General features: G+C 41.3%; 1 protein-coding gene across 18 annotated transcripts in view; it reads left to right on the top strand.

Annotated features, from left to right (window-relative positions):
• Positions 1-15,770, top strand: part of Magi1 (membrane associated guanylate kinase, WW and PDZ domain containing 1) — a 548,751-nt gene that overhangs the window by 239,072 nt on the left and 293,909 nt on the right. The gene's annotated exons all lie outside the window — the stretch shown is intronic.

The raw sequence follows: 15,770 nt of genomic DNA, 5'->3' as shown, positions 1-15,770 counted from the left end.
TCAGTAGTCGTTGAGAGAGGTTGTGGTACTGGAGTTCAAGGTGTAGGTTGGAACAAAAGTTAGGGAAATTATCTAAACAAATGCCATGAAAACAGACGAAGTATCAAGCAAAATGAGCATAGAAGGGAAGAGCAACAGGAAGAAGGCCTGTGTGTAGGAAGCAGAGTGAGGACAATGAGTAGAAAGAAAAAAAAAGAACCATTGAAGAAATTCCAGAGAGAAGGGCTTGCAAGCAAGTCTCTGTCTCTAAGCAGCAAGGAAGAAGAGATCCAAGGTGGAGCCGCTGGTCAAGAAGTACCTGTCTGAAGGAACTAGGGAAGGAAAAGGGAACATCAAAATGGAGAGACAAAAGAGTGAAAGGCAACCAGTGCAGCAGCAATGCTTAGAAGACAATATGCTGTAAACCAACTGTACAACTTGGGTGGGGGAGGGAGTTAGGGAGGAAGGAAGGTGGGAGAAAAATGAAGGAGGAGGTAACAAGTTTGATAAGAAATGTACTCACTGCCTTATGTATGAGACTGTAACCCCTCTGTACTCCACTTTGACAGTAAATAAATTTAAAAAATAAAGAGGGACCTGAACTTGAGAAGACATTGGCTCCACTTTTGCCTTTTATTGTGTGGTTGTTGACTTAAAGCTGCTGTTTTGTCTTCTTTTCTCCTCCTTCTTCCCTTCTTCTCTTCCTCCTCCTCTTCTTCCTCTTCCTCCTTCTCTTTCTTTTCTTCTTTCTCTTCATCCTTCTCCTGCTATTGCTCTTCCTCCTCCTTCTCGAGCTTTACTTCCAGCTTTTTTGGTAGTTTATTGGAGATAATAGTCTCATGGACTTTTCTACCAGGGCTGGCTTTCAACCACCATCCTCAGATCTAAACTTCCTGAGTACTTAGGATTACTGGTGTGCTAGGTTTAGAGCATCTTAATCTCTGAAAAAGCTGTTAAAAAAACAGGTGAAAAACACCTGTGAAATGGGAATTATTGTATCTGTTTGCATGTTCTACCTCATAGTTTGGGGGGAACTTCAGAGGACATCTGAATGTAGAGATTGTTAAGTACTCTACAAATTACAAAAAGAAGCCAGTGATCCCACCCCCCCCCCCCCCAGTCTCTTAAATTTACCTGTCTTCAGCCTTTGTCTTTTACTTGTTGATTCTTTTTTATGTTTGGGATGGAACTGGGGCGTTGCACATGTCAGGCGGGTTCTCCAGTGCTGTCTACATTCCCAGTCTACATCCTTTATGTGAATTCCTTGCCTCTCTTTCCTTCTGCCATTGTGTAGTATTTTCCTTTGCTGAAGCAGGCCTCAAAGAGCTGTGAAATCTCAGGGAATACCCTCTACATTTTCTTTCTTTAATGAAAAGGTGTTCTGTGGTAGATAGCTTTTGTAGAGAAAAAAAAAAGCTTGTGTTTTTAGGTGCTAACATCAAATAGGGTTTTTGGAGGGCCTTTGGTTGTGAAGTTCTGGCTTAAAACAAATATTCCTCATAACATAAATTACATCAGACACTTCTGGGCCAGAGTATAAGACACAGGATCTAATGTATACTCCCTTAGAGTTTATGTTTTGGTTAGTATAATACAACAATTTGCCATAAGCAAATCACAGCTACCTATTTTCTTTTCAAAGTGCTTTACCAAAGCAGGACTTGGGTTTTTAATCTGCTAGCTGTAACATGTGAGACAAACACTCCACTCATATGTTGATTAAGATGGCAGATGGGTTTTGCTAGGCCTTCAACCATCTCTAGTGGCTAAAATAGAGAAGAGGCAGGTGTGAAGTGTTCATTTTTCAGAGGAATGCAGTGATGTGCTGGCGTTTTCTGTGGTCTCTCATTTCCCGTGTTGGTTTTCCCAGAACTCATCTGTGAGGCTTCTAAAGGAGGTTTAAGTCTCTGATGAGACTCGTGTGATGGCTGTGAAATTGGAGAGAGACCTCAGAAGTGTTCACCGAAGTGGGTGAATCGACTCACTTTTAACTACAGAGACTTGGCAAAGGACACAGCTTCGAAGATACATTTTCTTAAAACTTTCAAGTTCTCTGTAACCCAGTGTGCTAAAGCACTGGGTTGGAAACAAAGAGATAGAGGGTTTTCATTTCTCGTGTGTCACCTAACTGCCTCTGCTTGGGAGATTGGTTTAAGAAATATGTCAGGCTGCCCACTTTTGTCCTTGCACCTTCATATATTAAAAAAAAAAAAAGAACACCCACACAAAACCAAAAATCCAAAGTGAGTGATGTGAATACAGAGTACATTTCTGCTACATGGAAGGAAGCAAGTTGTATTAGATGATACATGTGCCTTCATCTTTATTTGAAAGTGGCAGACTAGTTTCATAAGCTTACTTTTTCTATTATGCCAAAGCCTAGGTGTGTGGGTCTGTCCTTTCTTCTAGGACTAGTTAAATTGAAACAATTTGTTAGCACTTCTGAAAATTCAGAACCTGGCAGAGGTGATGGTAGAGTTGGGAATTATTCTTCCCTGCTTGGCTAGGTTTTATGCCCCCCCGCCCCCAGCCTCCCAAATCCTTCATTTACTGAGCTATCCTGATGCTCAGTGAGGAGGAAGTGAGATCTGGGTAAGCCCATGCAAAAGGGATGCCCAGAGGAGGTAAAAAATAGTACAAGAAATGTACCCATGGCCTAACATATGAAACTGTAAACCCTTTGTACATCACTTGGACAATAAATAAGTAATAAATAAAAAAAAAGCAAAAGGGGCATGGAGAGTGACTCAAGTGGTATGATACCAGCCTAGCAAGTGCTAGCTAGACCTTGAGTTCAAACCCCAGTACTGCCAAAAAAAAGAAAAAGAGAGAGACAACACAAATATACATGTGTACATGTATGTTTCTTTCTCTATCTGGGTGATAGATAGTTTAGATAGGTAGTCAGATAGATAGATAGTTAGACAGATACACATGCCTGTTTAAATGCTTCAAGATGGGAAAAGCCATGGATTTCAATCATAAATTGTTGGAGAAATTATAAACTTCAGGTTGGTAAGTTTAGTTATAGGTGAAACATTGATTTTAACCAGTTAAGTTGGTTTTTTTAGTCAGTTGTGAGGCTTGAATTTAGGGCCTGGGTGCTATCCCTGAGCCTCTTTGTGCTCAAGGCTAGCACTCTTATCACTTTGAGCCACAGCACCATTTCTGATTTTTGAGTGGTTAATTAAAGATAAGAGTCCCATGGGGACTTTTCTGCCCCAGCTGGCTTTGAACCTTGATCCGTAGATCTCGGCCTCCTGAGTAGCTAGAATTACAGGCATGAGCCACCAGCACTGAGTGCCCGGCTTGTCCAGTTAAGTTCTAAAGATTATTTTTCATTTTAATTTTGTCCTTCAGATTGAATCTACAACCTTTTGTTTGCTTGGCAAGTGCTATACCACTTGAACTACACTTACAGCCTTTAAAAAAAATTTTAACATTGCTTTGTATTTAATCTTGTATTTTGTTAGTGAGATAGGGCCTTGCTAAGTGTACTCAGTCTAGTCTAGTATTCACGATCTTCTTATATCTGATTCCTGAGCAGCTGGGATTATAGACATGCACCAACATGGGTTTTTTGGATGTGCACAGTGATGCACTGTCAACTGATAATTCACTCTGTATCCTCTCAGTTTCATATTCATTTCATCAACAGCGCCTTGTCTTTGGGTTTTTGAAGACTTCCTAATTGTCAATATTTTATTGATTTGCTTTCCTTTGTGGTTCAGATACTGATGCAATTTAAAGGCTTCATAGATAACTTTCAGATAGAAGTTTGAAATCCATGGCTGGTGAGAGGCCTTTCATCCTTTGCTTAATAACTCTCTTCTCTGGAGATGCTTTGGCCATTCTGATTGCATGTTCTGATTATTTACAAAGTCCATCTGTGTGGCTTAGCACCAACCCTGAAGCATAGGAGGAATGAAATATTTAGTGTGGGAATGTGAAATGATGGATTCACACCTAGGAGCCCTGCCAGTCCTCAATGAAAGAAAAAAGAAAAAGTTCAGGATATGAGGATTGAGGTTCCTCCACCAGCTACAGAAACTGGCAAACACATTCATGTTTGATCAATGAGCTGTCATCCCCTCCACATCCCTTGCCAAGTCTTTAGTGTATCCTTCTGCCATGCTGAGACAGCGGTTCGCTTGAAATGATAAATGAAACCCACAGGTGGTTACTGTATGGAGATTGTTGTTTTGTATTGTTTACGCTTTGCAAAGATGGAATTCCAGGAGTGGGTTTAAAGCAAATGGAGCATCCCGCATAGCAGCCTTCCGTGTGTTCTGTTGCAATTAAACAAAGAGCTGGAACTTATTCCGGTGGCCAAGAGGCTCCTGTGGTATCCGGCATTAGCCTGTCCCTTTCCCATCCATTACACATTAGTCTTTGGAAAAGCAGTGTTGTTTCAGACTCACTTTGCTTCAGGACCTTGGATTTCCATTTCTCCCTCTTACATCTCTCTCCCTTCTCATCAGATGCCTGGATCCCACTCATCTTTCATTTCAGTCACAGTTGTTCCTGGATTCGCATACCCCAAGCTTCCTTCTCTCCTAATCTTGAATTCAGTAAAGTCTAAGTTAACATTGTTTCCAAGCTTATTCAGAGAGAGAACCTTACCTCATTTTGGATGATTTTCCTATTCATGGTACCCCCTTTGGAGGTGCTGGGCACACACATGTGAACTCAGCAAATAGGGCCACAGTTATGGCAACAAAGTCAGAGGTTTTGCTGTAGCTCCTTGTTCTTTTTAATAGGCTGCAGAATATTCCAGTGAGGCTTGCAAATGTCCCACTCAGATTTTGCTCATTCATGTCCTCAGTTGCCATGGTTTGTTCTTTAGAACATTTAAAAACAAAACAGAAAACTCAGTCCTTTAAGACAAAGGCATTGATTTGAGGAAGCTAAGAGTATTTTCTGCTGACTCCTATCCTTATAGCCAGGGGGAAATTCAGACTTACCTGTGTACCATCTGCTAATGGTTTTCCTGGTAAAATATAACAAAGAATGCTAGTATTTATGTCCCATTGATTAAAATAACTTAAATCTGCCTGCAATCTACTGTAAGCCTGTAAGCTACTCAGGAGGCTAATATCTGAGGATGATAGTTCAAAGCCAGCCTAGGCAGGAAAGTCCATAAGATTTTTATCTTGAATTAATCACCAAAAATCTGGAAGCCAAGCTGTGACATCTCAAATGGTAGGGAGTTAGCCTTGAGTAAAGAAGCTCAGGGACAAGTGACCAGGCTCTCAGTTCAAGCCCCAGGATATCAAAACAAACAAAAAATGAAACAAAAAAAAAGCTAATTGGAAAAGTGAGTTTGCTGGCCCATCAAGTAAAAGGCATTGAAAGGTTTACTCTTACTGTTTGTACTTTTAGATGAGGATTTGTTACTTGTGGACTCAGGATACTGTGTTACATATTATCACATTTTATATCTCCCAATGTTGAGGATTTTTCCACTGTAAGTCAATAAGCACATCAGGATAAATGGGGTTAGATTCTCTCTTAGTTGTTGTATACACTCAGATTTGTACAGGAGCCCTGCCTGTACAGTAGAGTTGAAGCCTTGACAGCCACCAGGGAACTCAAACTTCAGTAGTCATTTGATTTCAAAATGCTGGAGCCATCTTTGGAATGGAACACACTCAGGTCTCATCATCTAGGGGAATGGTGCAATTGTGCAACATTGGTCACACTTTAGCTTTTGTAGATTATGCATGGTTGTCTGTTGGAGGCCAGCAATTGGCTGTGGTAGTCATGCGTGGATCCCTGAGTGACTAGAGGAGCCTCATCACCAGATGTTGTTGATTATTTTGACTGGCACTTTACAGCACAGCTTTTTTTTTTTTTTAATAAAAATTGAGGTAAATCACATAAAATGAACTGCTTTAAAACATTCAGTATGTACGCACAACTGCTTTCCCAGAGATGAAGTGTGTTGGTGTTGTTCCTCTTAGAGTAGATGGCACAGTCTATTAATTAGAATTTCAGTAAATTTCAAAAGCTGTCATAGTTGGCTTTGGTGGATCATTGAACACTAACCACTTGATGAAATTTTATAAGGCACAGAATATACACAGCTAAGCTCATACACTCTAAAATATTAAACAACTTAGAATAACACTTATCCAGATGTAAGCTTAGAAATTGTTTTTTTCTTGCACTTCAAATAGACCTTGATAAGAAGGTAGCTTGACTTAAACCATGAGAATGAAAGTTTTTAGAAAATCTCCTGAAATTCTCTGCATCAGTGTCCTACCTAATATTTGTATGAAAGTAATATAAGATGAATTGTGACTGATCCTTAACCTCAGCAAAGGTCTCCAAAAATCTAGCCAGGCAGATCCATTTTTAATTGATTGGGGATTTGGGGAAGCCACCAAGGAGTTTGTGCAGCCAGAGAAAGCTGTGCTTTGAGTCTGGAAGGGAAAAAATGGGGATTACTGAGGAGAGTGAGTAAATATGAGACACATAGCTCACAGTGCACAGATATGGAATAAGAGAGAGCCCAGTGTAGGACAATGAAGGAAAACAACTATTTAGCTCTCCATATAGGTGTATCTCTGCAGAGCGTTTATGTGGTCATGCACTTGAATATACACATTCTCAGGAACTGGTTTAAATGCTTTTTGGCAGAGAAAATGGAAAAGACCAGCAATTGCATTTCTAGACTTACACAGTACATTAAATTCATTGGACTCCCTTGTCATCTGTCCATTTCTTGATTGAAAGGTGGGGGGAAGGCCAATGAAGGATAATATGTTTGGACAGAGATAATCAGAACCAGAGAAGATGAAGGGCTGGGAAAACTGGCAAATTGTAGGATCCAGAAAACCCCAAGGAAGTGGGGAGGAATGAGCCAGTGTAGGATAGCCGGTCTTGTTTGGTGGGGATTTGAGGGTCTTTCCTCAACACGTCAGCTGAAACCATACTTGGCAGCAACTGTTTTTGAGGAAATTGGCATAATTTGGGCTAGGTGCAATGGTGCATATGTTTCATGTCCATAATTCCAGCTACTTCTGAGGATGGTTTTAGTCTTCTCTAGGAAAAACATTACAAGATCCCCTTTCTACCAACAAACTGAGCATGGTAGTACACACAAGCAATCCTGAATACAAGGGAGATATAAGTTAGGATCATGGTCCAGATCAGCCATCGGTAAAAATGCAAGACCCTACCTGAAATATAAATGAGAAAAGATCTGGAGTTGTGACTAAAGTAGTAGAGGCCTGAGTTCAAACCCCAGTACACTAGCAGTAATACCAATAATGATTATTAATACTTATTGATATTAACAATAATAATTGGAATGTTGAGGTTTAGAAATAAACTGCAAATAAATTGTCCCCTCAGGCGACAGAGCTTCGTTCAGTGATGAGAATAACGAGTGGTGTTGGTAAACTAAAACATGAAAGAAATGAAGTAGAACAGACAGCCTGCCAGACTTGGCAGAATGTTGTATACAAAATGCTATTTTCTGATGGGGCTTTTAAAAAGACAACTGTGTGTTGGTGACACCCTGCCTTCTTTCACCTCTCCTTACTCCCTGTGCTAGGAGATACCTCATTAGCTGAGAATGCTAAAAAGCAAACCAAGCACTAAAAAGGGCCATTCAGACTGAACCAGCTTTCTCAGAAATCTACTGAATTCCAGGCAACTAAATTTCTTGAAACCACATAAAGCTTTTTCAGTGTCTCAGAAATCCCCCGCTAACAGTGAAGTTAGCAATTCCCAAGGTTAATGGGGATGGGATAACATTTGGTTGGCAGACTTCATTGCCATTACCGATCTAGAACTCATTTTCCTGAGGTTTGACTTACCCAAGCAAATCGGTGCAGGCTCACACTTCTACCCCCTGTCTCCTAGGCAACCCATCAACAAGAGTGGGTGGGAGAGAGCCTGTGGCTGCTGGCAAGTGGCATGCATGTTCTTCCCTGGGATCTAAACCTGAGATTAACCTGCCATTTTCTATAGCTCAGGCAAGTATTACACCTTTTCAGTTTGAGCTGCCTGAAGATATCCAAGGTCCTGTCTGTAGGCTTTGTGGGAAGAGCTCAGGAGAAAAGTTCTGGCTCTAATTTTCATCAGCAGAGATTGTAATGGAATCCTTGGGCTTGGATGAAATCACCTAGAGGCAGTGCACAAAAGACAGGCAGAAGGGCACCTGGAGAATATTGAAATTTCCTTAGACAAAGTCTTATTGGCTCTTTATTCTAATCAGTGATGAGAGTTGTTGTTCTTGGCAGTCTTACCAGAATTTGAGTAGATAATTTGACTATCTTGGGTCCGGGGAATGCCCTCCTGGTGTTCATTCCTCTGTGAATCCCTCAGCACTGTCAGATTTGTGCATCTTCTGGTTCACTAGTCAGACAGCCTACCACCGAGCAGCAAAGACTGAAAACCATTCACCTCCTGCTCAAACAGGAGGGAGACATTGCATCATGCCTTGAAGGCCAGATGAGGCAGATTGTCAGATGCAGCAGTGTACGCCTGAACTTGGAGGGTGGGCTGCCTCTCCCAGGCCTGTCCTTTCCTTGTGTGTGTTCCAGATTCTGCCTGCATGTGTTCTATGAGGGCAAGTACCTCTGACATCATTCTTAGCAGGGAGGTGGTCCTGTAGCTCACAGATCTGAGGACTAAAGTCTCTCACCCTGTATGTGGAGCCTGAGCTTTTAGGAGTACAAATAGAGAGGAGCTGCTTATTTATTTATTATTTGTTAAGTGCTGTAAGACCAAAGCTTTAGAGATGCCTGGATTATAAGGACAAATAAGGCCCTTGCTTTCAATGAGTTCAGATTCTGGAGGATATAAATAAGTAAAATAATTACAGAGTAGAAAAATAATTGGGTTATGTTCTTTAGCTAGGGAAGGCCTCTCAGAGGAAGGGACCTTTAAGCTGAACCATGGAGGATGCACAGGGACTAGAAAGAGAGTAAGGAGCAGCTAAAGAATATGGAAAAGGCCAGAGCAAGGAGAGGTTAGTCATACTAGGAATCAGGGAAAAGCAAGTAAGACTGCTTTTAGCTTCTGGCCAGAACTCTGCATTTCTATTTGAAAATGTACATCTTCCTGCCATTTGTCTCACATGGTACAGGTGAGGAAAGGTTGTTCAGGTCAGTTGGCAGATTGCCCTATAATAAATCACAGTGTGACCCACAGGTTCTGGTGGTATTGGATTCAATAGTTGGAAAGCCTTTCTGCCTAATGAGACATCCAAGGACTGGTTTGTTGTATTTGTGCATCGATTTGTAAAGAAGCAGGCTGGGGAGAGAATGTCTGTAACTAAGCTGAGGCCTGATAAGCTGACACTTAAAAATAGATCTGTATACAAATTCTTCTTGACATTTGGATTTAATACAGCCATCATAAGAGACCAGTGGTCTTACTTATAAACTCATGTGTGGAATACTGAGCAGATACCTCTGTCAGATGTGTCACCTCTCCCTACCAGCAAACGTTCCATCTAGAGCCTAAGCCATAGGGGGAAATCACAGACCCCTTGTTTCTAGTTGGATTTCCCAAGGGCCACATCCCAAAGAGAGCAAATCAATGAACAGGCTTGGGAGAAAATATGCAGGCATTGTGTGGGGCATGCATATGTTTTGCATAGTGCACAATAAGCTAAAATTTGTTCTCAGGAAATCTTGAAGTTAAAATTTTATCATGGTGACCAGGCTAGCTATTTTTAACTATTTTCCCCTCTTCTCCCTCCATTTTATTCTTTTGCTCATAATGATGATCCAGTTCATACTTTTTTTTTTTTTTTTTTTTTTTTTTTTGCCAGTTGTAGGGCTTGGACTCTCAGGGCCTGAGCACTGTCCCTGGCTTCTTTTTGCTCAAGGCTAGCACTCTGCCACTTGAGCCATAGCGCCACTTCTTGCCTTTTTCTGTATATGTGGTGCTGGGGAATTGAACCCAGGGCTTCATGTATATGAGGCAAGCACTCTTCGCCACTAGGCCACATCCCCAGCCCCATACCTTTTTTTTTGCGGAGTAAGGTTGTTAAAACTGAACAGCTATGGTTCTTGAGTATCATGGAAGAAAAAGAGGGAAAGGCTGGGCCCACCAGAGACCATTTCTTGGCAAACAAAGTTGTTATTCAAGCACTTCCTAATCATAACTTTCTCAGGCCTGTAGTAAAAGCTCCTTTATTTGGGTCTTGTCTAGCAAGCTCAAGGGAGCTATATGTATGATGGTTGTGGAAACGGGAGAGAGGGTGAAATATATATTGAAAGCTGCTTAGATTCCAGTTCAGAAATTTTCTTACGATTTTGCAATATTCGCTAAATAATCTAGTGGAACCTGTTGTAAACTGGGTATGAATGCAAACCCAGAATGTTATTGTAGAAATTAGATAATATATGAGCAATACTTAGCACAGGCCAGCAATTAACGTCGTTAATTTGTTTATAAAACCCATTTTCGGTCCTATTGTGGGCATAATTTCTCTCGCTCCAAGTGGGCAAGGAGCTCTTGTGGTGGCCCAAGACATTAGAAAGGGCTGTGACTGAAGGATTGGGAATCCCAGCTCTCACGTTCCGTAGGGCTGGGACCGAGTGACGAGTGCACTTAGGTGTTCTGAAGAGCCATGCTGCACTTTAGAAGTGCTTACATTTACACTTAATATTTAATTAACACATACATAACTTCATTAGAAGCAATTAAAGAAACAGATTCCATTAAAGACATTCATTTTGTGAAGTTTCTGGATGCCAGGCTGTTAGACATTCATGTTTTTCTATCCTTTGAGAGTTTCTTATAAGACATTTTACAGTCATTTTTTAATTTACCAATTCCTGCTAATTATCAGAACGGTCACCCAAAACAGTCACAGTATTAGGGTGAAATTAGGTATGGTGATCAGCATTATGTTAGGAGATACAGGCCAATATGGAACACAATTTCTTTTTCAAAATGATAATTTAAGAGAATTATCATAGCCCTTATCTAGTGAGGAAGAGGCCCTGAGTTCAATCTTCAGTACTGCCAAAAAACAAAATAATAATTCCTAAAAACAGTGTAAAATCTGATGTTTATATTACTGGACTGCTACTCAGGTAACTTTATTTATTTATTTATTTTTGCCAGTCCTGGGGCTTGGACTCAGGGCCTGCACTGTCCCTGGCTTCGTTTTGCTTAAGGCTAGCACTCTGCCACTTGAGCCACAGCACTACTTCTGGCCATTTTTTGTATATATGGTGCTGGGGAATTGAACCCAGGGCTTCATGTATACGAGGCAAGCACTCTTGCCACTAGGCCATATCCCCAGCCCCTTCAGGTAACTTTATGAGTGATTATAAAGTTATTTATAAGTAATTACATTTTTATGTTATAAAGTAAATTATAAATATTCATTTTAAAATTTGTAAGCCACAAATTAGTTTCCACTTAAAATAAATTTGTAGTTGGACATGATTGTGTATGTCTGTATTCCCCCATCCTTGGAAAGCTGAGGCAGGAGAATCATTTGAGCACAGGAGTTTGAGTCCCGCTTGCATGCTTGTCTCAAAAGCAAAACAAATAGAACAAAACTAAACTCAAAACAGCACGTAAAACAGCACAGTATCCAAACTTGAGTGCAGATCAGCCTGCTTTGCAGGGCTTGAAAAATTAGATTTCTTCAGAGATTTGTTTCAGAAGGTCTGGCTGGAATAAGGCTTAAGAAGTTGCCTTTCTGGAAGGTGCCCAATGGTCCTGATGCTGAGTATCAGGATCATGCTTTGAGGAATGATTTAGGGAAATTTTGTAATGGTATTTGCAGCAGAGCCTCTGGCACACTCTAGTTTTCTTATACATGTTGTATGGTGAGATCCATACATGGATCCATCATAGTAGATGAATCCATCATGGTGGATTCATTGAGAATCCAAATAGGGCTTAAAATCAGGGCCTGGGTGCTGTCCCTAAACTTGTTTTGCTCAAGGCTAGAGCTCAGCCACTTTGAGCCACAGCTCTACTTCCAGTTTTCTGATGGTTAATTAGAGATAAGACTCTCATGGATTTCCTGCCTGAGCTGGCTTTGAACTACAATCCTCAGATCTTAGCCTTCTGAGTAGCCACCAGTGTCTGGCCCAGATGCGTATATCTGTTTGGCATCCTAGCTGAAACTGTTTTCAAGTGGGGAATTCAGTTTATGTCAACTGAAAAAAGGGAGCAGTATATGAGGCCAATAGACATTTGTTTTAATGGAGGAGTGAGTTGTTGTTAAATTATTTTAATTACCAATAGAAATTTAGGCATTCATTTAAGGTCTTTGTTGGGTATTCTTTAGCTAGTAGGTACTGTTCGAAGTATTTGGATGTGCTAGGAAAGAAAAGAATGTAGTTCCTTCCTTCTTGTTTCTTTTTTGTTTTTTGAGAATTGAACCAGGGGTTGGAAGGAGGAAATACTTAAATTTAAATATCAAGGGGAGAGTATATTCCAAGGAAGACTAAAGGCAGGTGAGATGACAGAAAGTGATGGTGAGGAAAGGCTGTTTTACATAGAGTGAGCAAGGGAATCTGCCATGACAGTTGAACTAGTGTCATAGAAGTGAGACTGTATGCATCTGGATGGATGAAGAGAGGGAATGTCTAATGGAGGGTAATTGCTCCAAGATAGGGAAGCAAGATGACTTTTTTTTTTTCTATTTGAAAAACAGCAGGGAGGCTAAGGCCACTAGAAGCCCAAAGTAAGAAGGGGAAGAAGGTGAATGTGTCTGGCCATTGTATTTTATTCTGAGAAGAGGTTCCATTAGAGGGTTTTGGGAAATGCAGTGATAGGATCTCGTTTCCTTTTATCAAGGTTCAAACTGGCTCCATGTGAAGAGTGGAAATAAGGAAGGCATTCTAAGTAATATAGGATGAATAACAGATGAATAAAACATAGATTTACCTTACTGCACTTGTGGCAGACATTACAAATCAATTACCAAAGCTTTCGTCTGTGCCTTGGATGTTGATTGGAATGATTTCCCAACACTGCATGATGCCAGTGTCAAGCCCTTGGGGTCTGCACATGGAAAGTCTCTTCTGATAGTTTGTATATCAAATGGCTTTCCTTTCCATTGCCTTGTCTCTACTTAGGAGAGATCCAAGTGTCTGCTCCAAATTCATTCATTCAGTCATCCATAGTACCTGTTGAACATTTTAAAAAAGAAACCCTATAAATAAATAATTTTAGATCCTAAGTTGCAGAGTCCAAAATAGATGCAATGGAGACAGCTTTGTAGGTAAGGGAAGCAGGAACACAATCCTTGCAGCTCTCGGAACTGAAGGTAAGGGCAGATGCACATGCTTTTTGTTTTCCCTATGTTCATGGATATCCTGTGGTTCACCACCACCAATGTGAGCTCTGCAGCTGGCTTCTCCTTTACTCATTTCCATGTGTCATCCTTCCTTTAATACAATTCTCCTTGACCTTTATTATTTCATCAGTTAGCCATGTTTGCTTAGGGAATATACCTGAATGGATTTCATCTGACATTTATGTAGTAATAAGATTATTAGTTTGGGAAGCATTTTCCCTTCTCCCTCCCCCCTCCCCCTCCCCCTCCCCCTCCCCCTCCCCCTCCCCCTCCCCCTCCCCCTCCCCCTCCCCCTCCCCCTCCCCCTCCCCCTCCCCCTCCCCCTCCCCCTCCCCCTCCCCCTCCCCCTCCCCCTCCTCCTCCTCCTCCTCCTCCTCCTCCTCCTCCTCCTCCTCCTCCTCCCCTCCCCCCCCCACATTCTCTACCCCTCCACCACATAAGAATTATGTGATGCCCTCTTGGTTGGGCACAGTGATGTATGCCACCAACAAGTGGTTGGTAGAGGCAGAGGCTGATAGAAGTTCAAGTCCAGCTGGGGCTACATAGTGAAACTCTGTCTCAAAAAAGGGGGGTGGGGAAGTCCATCTAAATTGCCAATTTTCCCCTTGAACATGAGCACACTTGTGTATAAAAGAAAAAAAATTTTTGTATCCTAGTGTAGTAGCACATAGACTCCCTAAAAAATTATTCAGGAAAAATAAAATACAATGGAAACCAGTAATCTCAGCCTGTTCACAGAGCCAGCCAGCCAGAGTTGTGAGTTGTGATGGCAGTGTGTTATTAAAAGCTTTTGGTTGTCTAGGGTAGATTTCTGCCATTTGGAACATTTATGATATTGCCCTGTAGAGGATTGGCTTAGCACAGTGCAGCTACATACAGGGTGCTCAAAGGAGCATGGCTAGGGAACAAGTGTTAGGATACCTGTTATTTGCAGTGTGAGAGTTTGTAGGTATGTCTGGGGAGGAGCTGAAGGTCAGCTAGCATCCATTTAGAGGTTGCCAGCAAGTGTCAAGGTTAAGGAATCGAGTCCTCTTGAGTCATTGATCATCATCATTTGGCTTTGGTTTAGTCATCTGTAAAATGGATTTGGTTGAGTCTACCATCCCCCAGGGTGGTAGGGACAAGAATGGCTCACATTTCTGAGCACTTAATTATTCAGTAGGCATTTTTCTGAAGCATCTTGGTTTCAGTCTTTGTAGTAACCTAGTGATGTAGACGCTGAATCCTGTACAGATTAAAAACATGGTGGAGAAAAGGGTTAGTGACTGGCTCAAAATACCCTGTTAGTGCTCTGCCTGATGCATACCCAATGTTACATGAAGATGGTAATTGTGGCAGCTGTGGCTTAGATTGAACTTTTCTTTTTTCTTTTTTTTGGCCTTGGACTCAGGGCCTGAGCACCGTCCCTGGCTTCTTCCCGCTCAAGGCTAGCACTCTGCCACCTGAGCCACAGCACCCCTCTGGCCGTTTTCCATATATGTGGTGCTGGGGAATTGAACCGAGAGCTTCATGTGTAGGAGGCAAGCACTCTTGCCCTAGGCCATATTCCCAGCCCCTGAACTTTTTTTTTTAATTTAATTTATTTATTAATTGAACACAAATTTTTTTGATAAGGTGTTGTGCAAAAAGGGTATAGTTACATAGTAGGGCAGTGTGTACATTTCTTGTGATATCTTATGCCCTGTTTTTCTTTCCCTTCTCTAGGTCAGGTAGACATATATACAATATACAATTTATCAAGAACATATATAGTAGCCACGTGGCCAAGCCCAAGAAAATTTGCCTAGGGCTTTAAATGTAATGTCGATATTAGACAATATGTCAACAGTAGACTTATATGAACGTACATACATAGCTTTTGAGCTATTGTATTCCACTGTGAGGTCGATTTTTGACCTTTATATGTTGAGTAGTTGTTTGGTTTTGGTTACATACTGTTGGGTCGCTGCCCCAATCCTGTGGGAAATACCATTTGACAAGCAGTTTTTGGTTTCACAGACCTGGTCTCTACTGTCTCTCCGTCTCCCTTTCTTAACAGTCATATATCAGGGAGATCATGCCCCTTTGTTTTCTGTGTTCTAGGCTTGTCTCGCTCAATATTATTTGTTCGAGTTCTGACCATTTCCCTGTGAATAACAATATTTCACCATTCCTAATTGCTATGTAGTATTCCATTGTGTATAGGTACCATCTTTTTTGGATCCATTCATCTGTGGAGGGGCATCTGGGTTGTTTCCATATTTTGGCTATTGTGAATTGTGCCGTGATAAACATGGAAGTACAAATGTCTTTTTGATATCTTGGGACCTGCTGTTCAGGATAGATGCCTAGGAGTGGTATGGCCGGATCATAGGGTAGGTCTATATTGAGCTTTCTGAGAAACCTCCATACTGTTCTCCAAAGTGGTTGTACTAATTTGCACTCCCACCAACAATGGAGAAGGTTCCTCTTTCCCCACACCCCCTCCAGCATTTGTTGTTGCCTGAGTTCAGAGTATAGG

This window comes from Perognathus longimembris, chromosome 10 (genome assembly GCF_023159225.1).
Source record: "Perognathus longimembris pacificus isolate PPM17 chromosome 10, ASM2315922v1, whole genome shotgun sequence".
NCBI classification, from domain to species: Eukaryota; Metazoa; Chordata; class Mammalia; order Rodentia; family Heteromyidae; genus Perognathus; species Perognathus longimembris.
Note: the sequence above shows the minus strand (reverse complement) of the source record. Positions and strands in the feature narration are given on the sequence as shown.